Here is a 14,134-nt window from a genome sequence, read left to right as displayed (position 1 = left end):
AAAACTGGTACACAAAAATGGAGGCCTCTAATGACTAATCAGTGTTGGGCTGCTTGATTGCAAAATACTCTGAACAGTGAAAGCTGGTTTTTTGTAAAGTCTGCCCTCTAGTGTACAGATGGCTGCCTTCAATAAAATAACACATGGAGAAAAGGAAATGAAAATGTAATGGTCTTAGATTATACCCTCTTAAAACATTTTGACCAGTAGGTGTGCTTTAATCCATTTTAAACTGCATTATAATTAATACTAGGTCTTCATCTCAAAAGACAATGTAATTTGCTTACAATAAACTCTGTTATAACGAAATTCCATTTATAGTGAAGAAGCATGAAAGTCTCCATCGTTTCAGTGTACAAATTGATTCATTTGGAATTTATTCTGGCACCTTATCCTGCTCTCATTAAAACGCTCATTGACTTAACTTCATACCCTCCTGCTAAGGGTGAAATCCTCCTCTGAGATCTTGATTATAAACACAGGGGAATCGGAGGTTCAGTTTAAAAGTAAAATACTCCAGAGAAGCAGGGGTGGATCTTGAGTCCGACATTCTGCTCCTCCGAAATGTGCCACTGCGTGGTTTGGCGATGGCCCTCCACGCACATCTTAGAGGACAACTTTGCCCTGTAAGGTTCTCCTCCTTTAAAGAGATTTGCCATCTTAGAAACTTTTGCCCACGTGGAGCCCCAGGGAAGTCACTGAAGAATGAGATGCTACTGTTTGAGCTAAAGGATCAGATCCACTAACTTGAACTCCATGGGACTCGGCGTAAAAAAGTCTTTTGCAGGATTAGGGCTGTAGTCTATTTTTTTGGTGGGCCAGATGTTCCTGTCTCTGTAGAGTAGACCTGGCCTGAGAGCTTAACATGTAAGAGTCATGACAGCTCCTGGCCAAAAAACCCTACCCCAAGCAGAGATTTCCGTAACTGGAGGGAAGCCAGAGATGCTAAGATATCTTACTAGGAAATTTACTGTTGCTACTGTTAGAGTTGCTTTTGATTGTAAAAGAAAACAGGCATTACAAAACCCTGAGGTAGAGATACTTGAATGTGGGAAGGGGACATGAGCAATGTAGTGGCACTATGGAGGGTAGCAACTTGGAAAGTCTGATGCATGGGTAGCGGTTTCAAGTGTGTCTTGGTGCTGTCGGCCTTTCGAAGAACAGTACACTAGAAATTGGGTTGTGTCCTGGTTTAAGGAACTGCTTGTCAAGTGCCTCTTTACCCATCCTGCTTCTCTTTTCATAACCAGTGTTACTAAATTTAGGGAGGACATGTTTCTGTAAGGGATCTGCTTAGTTTTGACTTCTGTAATTAGCTAACATGTACATTTCTGTTCCACTTCATGCATTAATCTAATGGAGGAAAGAATTATGCATAGGTGAAGTTAAAAGACATTAAGCGAGTCTGCCTTTGCATCTCCAATGAACTGAAACATACAGCCTTAGAAAATGGGCCGTAGAGCACTCGGAGACGTTAACAGGGAACAATGCCACAGGTTCATTTGTGTACAAATATCTTAGCAGTAACGCTTGTTGTTTTGTATACCAATCTAATTTGTAGCACATAGCTGGTTATTGCCAGTCACGGATGGGGAGGGTTGTTCTGGAGAATTTCAGGAATGAATTGAAAACAGCACATTGGGAGGATGGATGAGGTTTTTTTTTCCCTGAAGAAAAATTGATATTTTGTCTTCTTTGCTGTAGCGCTTCATGAAGGATCTGGCTAGAGCAGAAGAAAGAATGAAAGACTTAGAAGGATGCAATCAGTACATAGTAATGGAAAACTGAAGGATATTGCAGAGAGGATTAAATAGAGACGGAAGGCTGTCCCTGAGCTAAAGGTAGGAACCAATACAAAATCTTCACCTTGTAAAGTCCTGTGGTGTCATGTCAGTGATGCGATCACCAATGAAAAATAAGGTTATTAAGCTAGAGATTCAAGTGAAGTTCTGAAAATCTAATAGCCCAAGCCAGGCATTTCGTATTAGTCGGTCGTTTGGGTGAGTCAGTGATACAGGATCCTTCTAGGAGCGCATGGTGAAGTGGGTGACCACGTTCCCTGGATTCCAGTAATGCTTGTCGTAATAAGGCAGCTGTTGGTGAAATGCAGCAAAGCGCAAACGGGTGTAATGATGCTACACACAGCAAGGATTGGTGTGATTTCTTGCTGTGTAAAGTGTTTACGCATGCATGATATGCTTCTCTGTGCACTCAGAAGATGGTGGATTAATTCTCATTAGGGGGAAATGTGGAAAATCGACCTAGTGAGTCTTTAAGTTTGCAAACAATTGCACCGTAGTCCCAGTGAAATCAAGAGGCCAGGATTGGGGCCAGGGGCTGCTTACTGTGTTCTGTGACAAACAAAATATATTGAGTTTGTGCTGAGACCAGCGTCTCCCTCAGTACAGTTATGTAGTTTTGAAATCCTAGTGATCTGTTATCTTGTTGTTCTGGGCTTATGTGCATTAAATCAGATATGCAACAAAGAGCATCAATTCACTCTGCCTCCCCCCAAACACACACATGGGAATTTATGTAGATTTTAAAGATGCAGAACAAAACAGCAAATTATTCTCATAGATCAAATGTGCTCATAAATGCAGAAAATTCTCTTTCCTCCCGCATGAAGACAGGAGACTGTAGTTAGTAATTTACTACAAAGTGATGCTGTTTTTCTTAGTCATTCTGTATTCTCTCCAGGTAGGTATATTGTGTTCATTATTGGAAAGGAGCCATGATATCAGATGAGGGAAGAGAATTTAGGTAAGGAAAGTGGGTGTGGTTTGGGGGGGACCCCAGCCTACTGACTTTGGACCTATCTCCGTAGTTGAAAGAGGAAGACGTGCGCATACCTAAAATGCAAATAAAAGAGCCAGAAGAGAAAAATCAGAGTTTAGAGAGGTTGAACTATCTGACTTCTGTGGTCCTACAGGAATTATGAAATTCTAGTCTCTGTTTTGTTCTTGCACTTCTAATGAGCGAGTTCCCGTACCCTTCGAAAATTTTGGGTGCGGTTCTTGGGTCCCACCAAGCTACATTTTCCAGAGGGCTGAGGAGGGAGCAAAAATGGATGAAAAATGCCTGATCCTGGGGGTAACCAGGGCTGAGCTGGCCCCAGCATAAATTGGAGGCAGCTTTCATCTATTCTGGTTGCAAACGTCCCCTGGCGGCTGTCCTGCTGCCTTCAGATCACTGAAGCATAAGGTGCTTTTCCGCTCCTCGTGCTCCAAGAATTTCCCTACTCAAGGGGGAGCCCCTCAATTGCTCACTGGGGGGCAGCTTTCTGGCCCCTTTAGGTCATGTGAGTGATGAAGGGCTGCCGCACTGGGGGAAAATGATCTGTCCCATTGTCTCCTCTTGCAAGCTTCCAGCCATGATAGCTTTCCTCCCCAAGTGAAGAAAATCTTCTTAAACTTCAGAAGTGGCTGCAGACATTGAGAGGCAATGCAAAGTAGAGACCAGGAGGGCAGTGACCCTACACCCCATGTGTGCTCACAGGACGTCACTCTGTGAAGATAAAGTCAGACAGTTGTTTCCACGAAGGGTCACGTACATCTATACCAAATAATATCTGCAGTGCGGGTTCTCCTTTGCCCTCGTCTACACCAGGGAGGATCAATCTAAGTTACGCAACGTCAGCTACGTGAATAACGTAGCTGAAGTCGACGTACTTAGATCGACTTACCGTGGTGTCTTCACCGCGGTGAGTCAACTGCTGCCGCTCCCCCGTCGACTCCGCCTGCGCCTCTCACAGCCCTGGAGTACAGGAGTCGACGGGAGAGCGCTCGGGGGTCGATTTATCACGTCTAGTCTAGACACGATAAATCAATCCCCGCTGGATCGATCGCTGCCCGCCAATCCGGCGGGTAGTGTAGACATACCCTTTGTTTCCATGTGAGATGATCCCTGTTCGATAAGGAACTGAAGTCTTGGACCTTTACTTGTGCAAAATATGATAGGATAGCCACTGACCTCTTCACAATGCGCTGAATTCTGAGGTCCTTCCTCAGAGAACCCACTGTCCAATCTAAGGGTCCCTAATGCCCTTGACAATGTGATTCCAAGCACACAGGAAATCTGTTGTGGAGCCAGTAAATTGAAGCCAGGTCTCCCACGTTCCAGGTTAGTGCCCGACCATCTGTCCGCCTCTCTCCTGTATGCTAGGATAGCTGAGGGTAGAACTGAATCTAAAATCAGGTATGAGGATGGGTACAGACAGCACCAGAGCAGATTAACCCTGGGTACGGCTACACTGTGGTTTAAAACCTGCAGCAGAGAGTATCCGAGCCTGGGCACTCGCGTTCTGGTGCTGAAACTGCAGTATAAATGTTTGGGCTCGGACTCTGAAACCCACCCTCCTGCCTGGGCTTCAGAACCAGAGCCCAAACAGTTGAGCTGCTGTTTTAGTGTCATAGCCTGAATCTGTCCACCTGGGCTCGGAGACTTACTGCCACGGGTATTGAAATGCACTGGAGACGTACCCTTGAAAGCGGAGTGGAAGCAATGGGATTTGAAGAAGGGGGCTGCCTGAGGAAAAGACACACATTTAGGATTAGACAGAGATACAAAGGGAGCATTAGAGAAGACTTTGTGTAGAGTAGCCAGCTTGCAGTCCTAAATGAAATGCAGTCTCAGGTGGGTATCTAACCTCTCTCTGTTACTCTAGTTATACCTAGCATTAGTGAGAGTCAAGCCCAGATAAGATTTGGGATTGGTATTGCCTTGAGCTTTAATTGAAGTGCTTCTCTGGTGGTCACTGTCTTAGCTGAGACACCAGGGACTGAACCGGGAACCCCACAGATAAAAGCATGAGCTATTTAGGCTTAAGCTGAAGAGCCAGAGTGCACTCTCTGGGGCTGTTGCAGACTCACCTCTGCAGATCAGCACAACGGGATACTTGTAACACACTCACCGCAGCGCTACACTCCCTTTATTCTCTCTCCTTTAGCACCAACGATTCACCATCTTCGTTCCAGACAGAGAAGTGGGGACTTGGGATGGGTCCGAGGTTGGGGGTTTCTTTTACACACCCTCCCTTAGAAGTAGACTTTATCATGAGACCAGCAGAGGGAGCTGTATGAATAGCATAGTTACTAGCCAGCATCTTCCACTGTGGGAATAAGAAGAAGAACACATTCAGCCCTCCTTGCGGCAGGAGAGACTTGGCCCATCTATGCATAGGCCGACCAGATAGCAAGTGTGAAATATCGGGACAGGGAGTGGGGGGTAATAGGAGCCTATCCAAGAAAAAGCCCCAAATATTGGGACTGTCCCTATAAAATCGGGACATCTGGTCACCCTACCTATGCAGTAGCACTTCAGTCTGATTCCCTGCCAGCTGGCTAGTCCTATGGCGTTCACTTGAACAATATTAAAATATAATAGGTATATCTCCATATATTATTATCTGGAATGGACCCTGAAAGGTCATCGAGTCCAGCCCCCTGCCTTCACTAGCAGGACAGAGTACTGATTTTGCCCCGATCCCTAAGTGGCCCCCTCAAGGATTGAACTCACAACCCTGGGTTTAGCAGGCCAATGCTCAAACCACTGAGCTATCCCTCTGGAAAGGAGAGAAGCAATCTCAGCCCCATCTCCTCTCATGATGTCCTAGGTAGCTTAGTTACCAGCCGAGGTCCTTTAGAATCCTGCAAACATATAGAAGTTGAAAGCTAACATTAATGAATGTTTTCTCCTGTGCTGGATTTAGTCTTTAATTCACACAATTCCCACCCAAATCTCAGTTTAAAAAATTAGACACTGGAAACTTTGACTTGTTTCAGAGTTGTTGTTTTTTTCTCTCTCTCCTATGATTATAATTGAGATGGTTTCTTAATGAAATACTGATGGCAATCCTTGGACTATTTAGAGATGAAATAACTGATATAAATGTGCTCTGGCACGATGAGCAAACAGCTGGAAAATGTGCCTCTCCTGCAATATTCCAATGGTATGAAGCATCATCAAGAGCTATTCATTAGGGTGGCATTATGCACACATCCCATATGTCTGAGAATAAATAATCTGTAACCCACACTTCACCAGGGTATGTCCCAAATGTGCAGTAGGCAGGCGACAGACTCCTCACTCGGATGGTAGACACGGTGCCATCAGCTCCGTAGTATGCTGAAAGGAATAGGAAAGTAAATCCCCTCTATCATCCCTGTGAGTTCCCATATTGGGAAACAGATGGTGCTCTTCTACGATTGTACCTGGTGTGAGACTACTGCATAATTTATCAGTATAAAAACATGAATTGTATTCCAGGGACTGCTGTATTCGCAGTCTTGTGTTTTGTTTTTTTGTTTGTTTTTGTTTTTACATTTGATATACTAATGGTCAGGCTAAAATTGAATTATATTTAGCTAATTCCCCTCCTTCCACATACACAGCGGTTTAGGGAACATAGTACCAGCCACGATTTACTAGAAGAATCCCTAAATCTATGATGCCCGTACCATTCCTCCAGTGAAACCCTATGAGCCTTATTTTGAAGGTGCAGTTGCCTCCTGTAGGGTACTGAGTGCCCGTAACATCCCCTAGACTTCAGTGGACGTTTAAGGGTCCTCAGCCCCTTGCCAAAATGGAGTCTATGAACTATGTAGGATCAGAAAGAGGGTCACAGCCACTGATATCCCATAGTGTACCTCGTTCTTCCTGCGGCTCTATTCTTTTTGTGCCCATTGCAAGACTCGACAAGAGGGTAAAACAGAACAGAAGGCCATGAACAAAGGTGACGTAAAGCCAGTGGTCCTCCATCTCCTCTCTAGCTGTAATTGGGAGTCCCCTCCCATGTATCAGTATGGGATGCGCAGGGTGGAGCGATCTTGATTAGCAGCCCCTAAGATGAGGACAAGCAGCAGCAAGACATCGTCTAGCAACCTATTCAAACAGCTAATTAGTGAGTGGCAGGTAGTTTTATAGTGTCCAGGTCCCACGTTGTGTCCACATGGAAGGCCTAATAAAAGCACTTAGTTTGTTCCCAGACATCCTCTTCCTCCTCCAGATGGCTTCCTGGAGCTGGCCAAGCTCACGTAATGCTCTCTCCCAGGAGGATGGGGTGAACACATTATTCTTATGCAGTCTTGGCCAATGAAAATCGCACCTATTAAACACAAACCATTGATTAGAATAGCAGCTCGGGCGGCCCACACACCTGTTCTGCATCCCATTGAGTACAAAGAAATAAAAGTATTTTCTTTTTAAAAGCTCTTCAAACCCCCTCCCATCCAGCCTTTTAAAAAGTCATTTGCCAACAGGGAGCAGTCAGGTTCCAGTGTTTTCCATTCTGTGTGTGAGGAGGGAAACGTGTGGCACTGTGGTTACTGCTGTGTGGTGATTGTTAGCAAATGCAGAACTTTTACTTGTATCCATTGTAACAGGCATAAAAAGCCACTCACCTGAATGTTTCTAGACTAGCTGCCTAGGCCGTGGGGAGGTTGTGATGGTACAGAATGGCACATGGTGGACTGGAGTTGGGGCTGAGGAAACTATGGGGAGCCTGAACAGGAAAATATTTCACGTTTAGAATCATTTCTGTTCTCTGCTCTTCTACCTGCCTCTGACAATGGAGCTGCTTTTTGAGTCTACAACAAGGAAGTCTGAAATGCCAGCCTAGCGCCAAGCAATGCCGTGTGCTCCTCCAGACTGGCTCTATCCGTCCCTGCGTGTTCCCACACGCTCTGCTTGCTCTTTCCTGAGTTCTGATGAATCATGCTCCACTTTCCCCCTCGATAGCCTGCAAAGACAAGGGCAAGATTTTATGTCCAGGAATTTCTAATTTCTGGCACTGTGCTTCTCCTGCGGTTAGTCTGCCACACCAGCTGGGGTGCTGTTATGATGACCTGGATCTCTGCTGCACACCCACACATTGCCTCAGCTCTGTGACTTACAGTAAAGGCCTGATCCTTCCCCGCCCCCCCATTCAAATCAATGGGAGTCTTGCCTTGACTTCAAGGAGAGCAGAATTGGCCTCAAAGTGCTGCAGGAAGCCAGGCTCAATGCAGCCTGGCAGCGGGACTGATGGAGTAGCATCCAAAGGGACAGCAGCAGAGGTTCAAGGACTTAAAAATGAATTGGCTCCTATCTCCCAGGCAGGACAGGTGATAGCAGGTGGAGGTAACTGGGGCGGCCAATTGCTGACACTTATCAGCGTTACTCCATGGCCTGCAGGGGGAGCAGACTGTCCCTCAACCTCCCAGTGTGCAGTCTTGTATCTGGGTTGCGATCTGTGCGTAGGACACCTGCCACTTGTTTTTGTTCTGTCACTCTCCCCTGGATCATTGTCGTTTGCTTTTTTCAGAGGGGCGAGGCCTCTCTTTCCTCTCTCCTTTATGGGGCTGACTCAGCTCATGTCACAATGGACAGGGGTAGTCAGGACTTCGCCCTCTCCAGTTTCCCTTTCTAACTTCCTTTCTCATTGTTTGTGTTTCGGACACTTCCAAATGTCACTGTTCCCATTGGAGGTCGTGTCTGATAAAACCCACTGCGAATGTCAGTCCTTTCCTTTGCTGCACTGATTTTTTTCTTTTTTCTTTTTTTAAAGTTTTTGGAATGAGTGCTATTGCTACTAAAGGATTCCGTTGAGCAGCTCTTTGAATAAAAAATACGTACATGTTTCAGATGTACACTATAATTGCACTTGTTCGTATCCGTGTAGAAAGGACCCATGATCTGATGTGGCCTAGCCAGGGATTTCTGGAAATTGTGGGGCCTGAGGGGACAGGGAACTAGTCAGAGTGGTCCCAGATGTCACATCTTAGACTCTAAGACTTAGACTTAGAGTAAGGGGCTGGGAGACAGGACTCTTGCGTTCTATTCCCAGATATGCCACTTACTTGCTCTGTGACTTGGCAACTCCATAAACTTCTCTGTGTCTTAATGTCCCCTTCTATAAGATGGGCATAAAAACACTTCCCTATTTCCAAGGGTGTTGTGAAACTCGGTGAATGAATGTTTGTAAAACGCTTTGAGATCTCCTGACGAAAATGGCTGTTTCAGTGCAAAGTGTTAACTATCGGCTGGCCACACGAGACTATTAATAATTGGCACTTGGAATTGTCGCATGTTGATGGGTCAGCATGGAAGGAGCCAACACTGCAGCTGTCTGTGCTGTCTTACTTCTCTGGATAAACAGAAGACATTGCTCCCCTAGGGCAGGGGTCGGCAACCTTTCAGAAGTGGTGTCAAGTCTTCATCTATTCACTCTAATTTAAGGTTTCGCGTGCCAGTAATACATTTTAATGTTTTTAGAAGGTCTCTTTCTCTAAGTCTATAATATATAACTAAACTATTGTATGTAAAGTAAATAAGGTTTTTAAAATGTTTAAGAAGCTTCATTTAAAATTAAATTAAAATGCAGAGCCCCCTGGACCAGTGGCCAGGACCTGGCAGTGTGAGTGCCACTGAAAATCAGCTCGCGTGCCGACACGTGTGCCATAGGTTGCCTACCCCTGCCCTAGGTTGTCAATTTCAATCCTTTCAGAAGCACTACATGCTGGGAAAAGAAAAGGAAATGCGGTATTAGGCCAGGATCTGAAGCCCATCAAAAATTAGCTGGAGTCTTTCCGTTGACTAAAATGGACTTTGGATCAGGCCCAAAGGGTGTCTCCGAGCTCTGGTCAAGTGTAGGTAGTCTCTTGGTCTATCCAAGGCCGTGATCAAGTGTCTTGATGTTTTTGGTCTTTTGGCCTCGAGATGAAAACCTTGCCTTTGTTTCTGGGACCTTGAAGTGAAAAAATTCTTTATCTCTGTTGTCTTCTGAGGATAAAAATATATTTAAAAGGCTACTTTGCTACTTTCTCTGTTCTTGGCTATTGTGACCCCCTCCATCAGAATGGCTTCATGCTTAGCATATACGCTCCTCCTCCACTAAGCAGCAGTAGCTTGCAAATGTTGAATGACCCAGCTTCAACTTTAACTTTAACAGAGGTCAGAGCCCTACAAAATGGATGTGACTCCCCCTGGAGTATGTGGTTGAAATACCTTGTGTTACCGGAGTTGTTTTTTCTTGCATGGTGAAGCGCCCCAGATAACGCTGAGATTCGATTTCTAGATGTGTGCTGTACATCAAAGCACTGTTTGTGCCAAAGTGAATCTGCTGTAATAAACAAAGCCTATTGATTCACCACCTTTCTGAATCCTAGATTATCATTGACTTTTTGTTGCCCAGACTGTCAAACGTTCATTCATTGCACAAGTACTTTGCTAACAGAAAGGAGTATTAATTGCCCTAGGAATGGGCAATACCATTTTTAATCACTCTTGCTTCCAATCTTATTGTGCATGCCCACTGCGTACACAATGCACTCACAAAATGCATTGTTTGGTATCGCTCAGAATATTTTTGGTACTGGCAGCTTGCTAGAGTCGATGCCATAAACCTACAGCTATCCCTCCTTTTCAACAGCGCTATGTTTGCCCCAATGTGTGTCCCTCCTATTGCAAAAATCTTTTAGAAAAGTGCACAATGTTTTGAAGCTCTTTTTTAAAATCCTATATGGGCGTGTTACAAACACCACTAATGTAAGTGGAAAAACTCCCATTGATGTCAATGGGCTTTGGATGACCACAATATTTGGGGGGAGGGATGGCTCAGTGGTTTGAGTGTTGGCCTGCTAAACCCAGGGTTGTGAGTTCAATCCTTGAAGGGGCCACTTGGGGATCTGGGGCAAAATCAGTACTTGGTCCTGCTAGTGAAGGCAGGGGGCTGGACTCAATGACTTTTTTTTTTCAGGGTGGTTAAACACTGGAATAAATTGCCTAGGAAGGTTGTGGAATCTCCATCTCTGGAGATATTTAAGAGTAGGTTAGATAAATGTCTATCAGGGATGGTCTAGACAGTATTTGGTCCTGCCATGTGGGCAGGGGACTGGACTCGATGACCTCTCGAGGTCCCTTCCAGTCCTAGAATCTATGAATCTATGAATTTGCACCACTCTTCATTCGAACGTGAAAACATCTCTGATGAGAAGGACTTTACGCTACGGTCAACACTCAGGCAGAGGCACTTAGAGGGTGCATGCACAAGGGAAGTACAGTGGCCCAGAAGCAGCTGCTAGACCCTTTCCAGAGAATTGGCATTACAGAGACCAGAGAATTGGCATTTTCTACAGTGGTTAACAAAGCAATTCCCAATGGCCTTTTTACATATTTTTCTTTAAGGAGGAATAATATGCATGTAGAAAAGATCTACTTAAAGGCTTCATTTATATTATTCCTACAAGACCCTTTCTACAGACATTTTGTCCCCCTTCCCCGCTCCTTGAATAGACCCATCTCCGCTGGCCATTGAGAAAGGAAACCGGATGGTGAACTTGTCTCTTCTTGTGTGGTATGTATTTATGTAATGGTGGCCTCCAAAGGGCATATTTGGGATTGGGACCCCATTGTGCTGAATGTTGTACAAACACAGCAAGAGACAATCCCTGCCTAGAAGGGCTTGCAATCTGAAATTGCAGATGGAGGGTAGACAGTGGGGATGCAACATACAAGTCAATGGATTTGGTGAAGACTTGGTTCAGCTTTGTTAGTCACATGGATTTTGTTTTCTTTTAGTTGGTGATAGAGGAGGAGATGGAGGGAGAAGGGGAGAGAAAGAGGGGAAGGTGAACAGATGCAGTTGTCCCCTTCCTAGGCATGATAGCCAGACTGGGTTTTGCAGGCACCCTGTTGGAAGTGAGTCTTCAGGGGGAATTTGAAGGAAGAGAAGCTAGTGGCTGTTCGGATTTAATCAGCCCGTTTTCTCCTTGTATAAGGGGTAGCATGGGAGAAAGCACAGAGGTGTTTAAGGTTGTCTCTTGATCATTATGTAGTGGCATGCCGGGGTCAGGATTGGGATGGAATTCCGGGGGAAGAAGAAAACAAAGGCCTTGCATCCTCTAGGTCTGCCGTGTGCAGCGCCGTTACGTCTCATCAAAGGCAGAACTTGCTCTGAGTTACGCTAATTCTGAAGAGTTCAGCATCCGAGGCTAGTCATCCTGAGAGAATGAATGCACCTAGGATATAGTTACAAGAGTGAGTCATCGTTTATGGTCACTCTTTTTAAAAAATCTGTGTCAGGAGAGAGTGGTGTATTTTGGGGCTGTTATTTTGTTTTCGTGACTATATGCATCTCTCGCAACGCTGAATTTAACTATCTCACTTACGCTTCCTAGTGCAGTGCAGTGCTACAGATCTTTGCCTGGCATTTAGATTATGCACTAATACTATCCCATTTGCCATAAAAACCTGGGAGGGAGATTGAAAATTGAATAACAAACCTTTATGCTCATGTGCATTGGTCTGGATTGACGTGCAGTACCCAGCCAGTTCAACGGCAGGATCCCATGCTATGGCTGGATTTATTTTGTTGATGTTGTTCACCCTTGGAAAATCAAACACTTGTAGTAATCACCTATAATTATGCATACACCCATTTGTCCAGTGGGACCCCAAAGCATGTTGCACACTTAGCAAGCTGGTGTGCACGAGTTGCTGCACCTACTACTGCAATGCAACCACCTCTGGAGGGAAACATGGCAGTTGTTTAACAGCTCACAGTAATGCTGCACAGCAGCTGAGGACCAGAAATGATGAGCACCACCCTCTCTAATTGAAACTGAGGAGGAAAGCAGGTATTTAGGTAGGCCCAATGCCACTCTACGGTTTGGAATTTGATGAGGACACTGCACAAAGTCACAGTGAAGTCTCGAAAAGTATTGCCAGCCGCAAAAGTTGAAAAGTCACGAGATTGGGCCCCAAATCATGAGACTTTAAAACAAAATGAGAGAGTTATGTGGGCTGTTTTCTGATTTACGAGCTCCCGCTGCCCACTCTCAATAGGTGCGTGAAAATTGGTGTTGTCAATTTATAGCGAGACTTGTATAAGTTAATTGTGTCCCTCTCCCCACATCAACTCTGTACCCCAGCCCCAAAATCAATTAATTTTGTGCCTCCCCCCCAAGCCCTCACCTCTGCCCCACCTCCATATCAACTCCGCCTACCCAGCCCCATAGCCGTTCTGTGCCCCGAAGCCCCACATCTCTCCCTTCCCCCCGTAGCAGGCCTCTGCTCCTCCTGCAGCTGTGGGGGTTCTTCATCCCTTCCCAGGCCTGGTGGTGGGGAGAGCAGCTCCAGGGATGGTGTACGTGCGTATGTACATACGTATACACACACACACACACCACTATCTCCCAGGCTTAGGGGGCATCTCTAAGGCATCTCCTCTTCCCTTTCCGAGGCCTGGTGTTACAGTGTTAGAGATGGGTGGGGAGGGAGAGACCCATTTTTCATAGAAGGGGAGGGGGAAGCAAGGAGCAGTGTCTCTGAGCTGTGTCATCTTGTCCCGCCCCTCCAAAAACTTCCTCTGCTGAATTGGGGGTTGGAGGAGAGCTCTGGTGCCTGTCCCCTGCCCTCTGGGGAAGAACAGCCAGTCAGAGGTGTGAGAGGAAAGTGGGGAAGGCAGCCGCTTGGAGGGGCTTTCCCCAGGGCAGGTGACAATTGCATGGGGGCTAGAGCTTCTTCTGATCCTGGGACGTGCTGCAGCAGGAGCTACAATTGCAATCCTGAGGGCTGGCGACACGGCTCTAAAGTCTATATAGGAGTAAGAGTTACGGGGCTGGGCCTTAAGCGTTGAAGGGCTCCATAAAGAGCTTTGGTGTAAACCGTACCTCCTACCATCAATTCCCGGGCTCGCGATCGCCTGTCCTCTGTGTCAGTACTTTCTAAAGAATGGTAATTCCCAGCATGTCAGATCTGCATTTAAACAGCACCCCAGCTAACACAGTGGAGTGCCGTTCGATGTAGGTAGCTAGCCCAACGTGGGTGGCTGGCCCGATGTGAAAAGGCCAAGGTTGTACAATGGCTATATTCCATTTCTGGAAATGAACAAGGCGGAACATTTGTAATTCCTCTCTTGTGAGGATTTTGACTTGGCCGCAGACTGGCCTGCTAAGAATCATTTCACGTGACAGTCAGACTGGGAAATGGCACGAACGCCCCATTCACAGCAATAGCGTATGATTTTGTAGCCATCCTTTGATTCTGTAATTAAAAAAGTGGAAACTTCATCATTTTCTGGTGCCCCACCATAACCCACCCTTTCCCCACTGGGTGCTCCAACTACCAAAGAGTTTCCAATTTTCCACTCTGCCAA

At 45.8% G+C, this 14,134-nt stretch overlaps 1 protein-coding gene across 1 annotated transcript in view; it reads left to right on the top strand.

The window, feature by feature from the left end:
- FRMD4B (FERM domain containing 4B) overlaps window positions 1–14,134 on the top strand; it is a 199,943-nt gene that overhangs the window by 50,675 nt on the left and 135,134 nt on the right. The window contains exon 2 of the mRNA XM_054035105.1: window positions 1,705–1,841. The gene's annotated coding sequence lies outside the window, so the exon portion shown is untranslated. The remainder of the gene's footprint in view (window positions 1–1,704; window positions 1,842–14,134) is intronic.

Source organism: Malaclemys terrapin, chromosome 7 (genome assembly GCF_027887155.1).
Source record: "Malaclemys terrapin pileata isolate rMalTer1 chromosome 7, rMalTer1.hap1, whole genome shotgun sequence".
Lineage (NCBI taxonomy): Eukaryota > Metazoa > Chordata > Testudines > Emydidae > Malaclemys > Malaclemys terrapin.
This window is presented reverse-complemented; position numbering and strand designations above follow the sequence as displayed.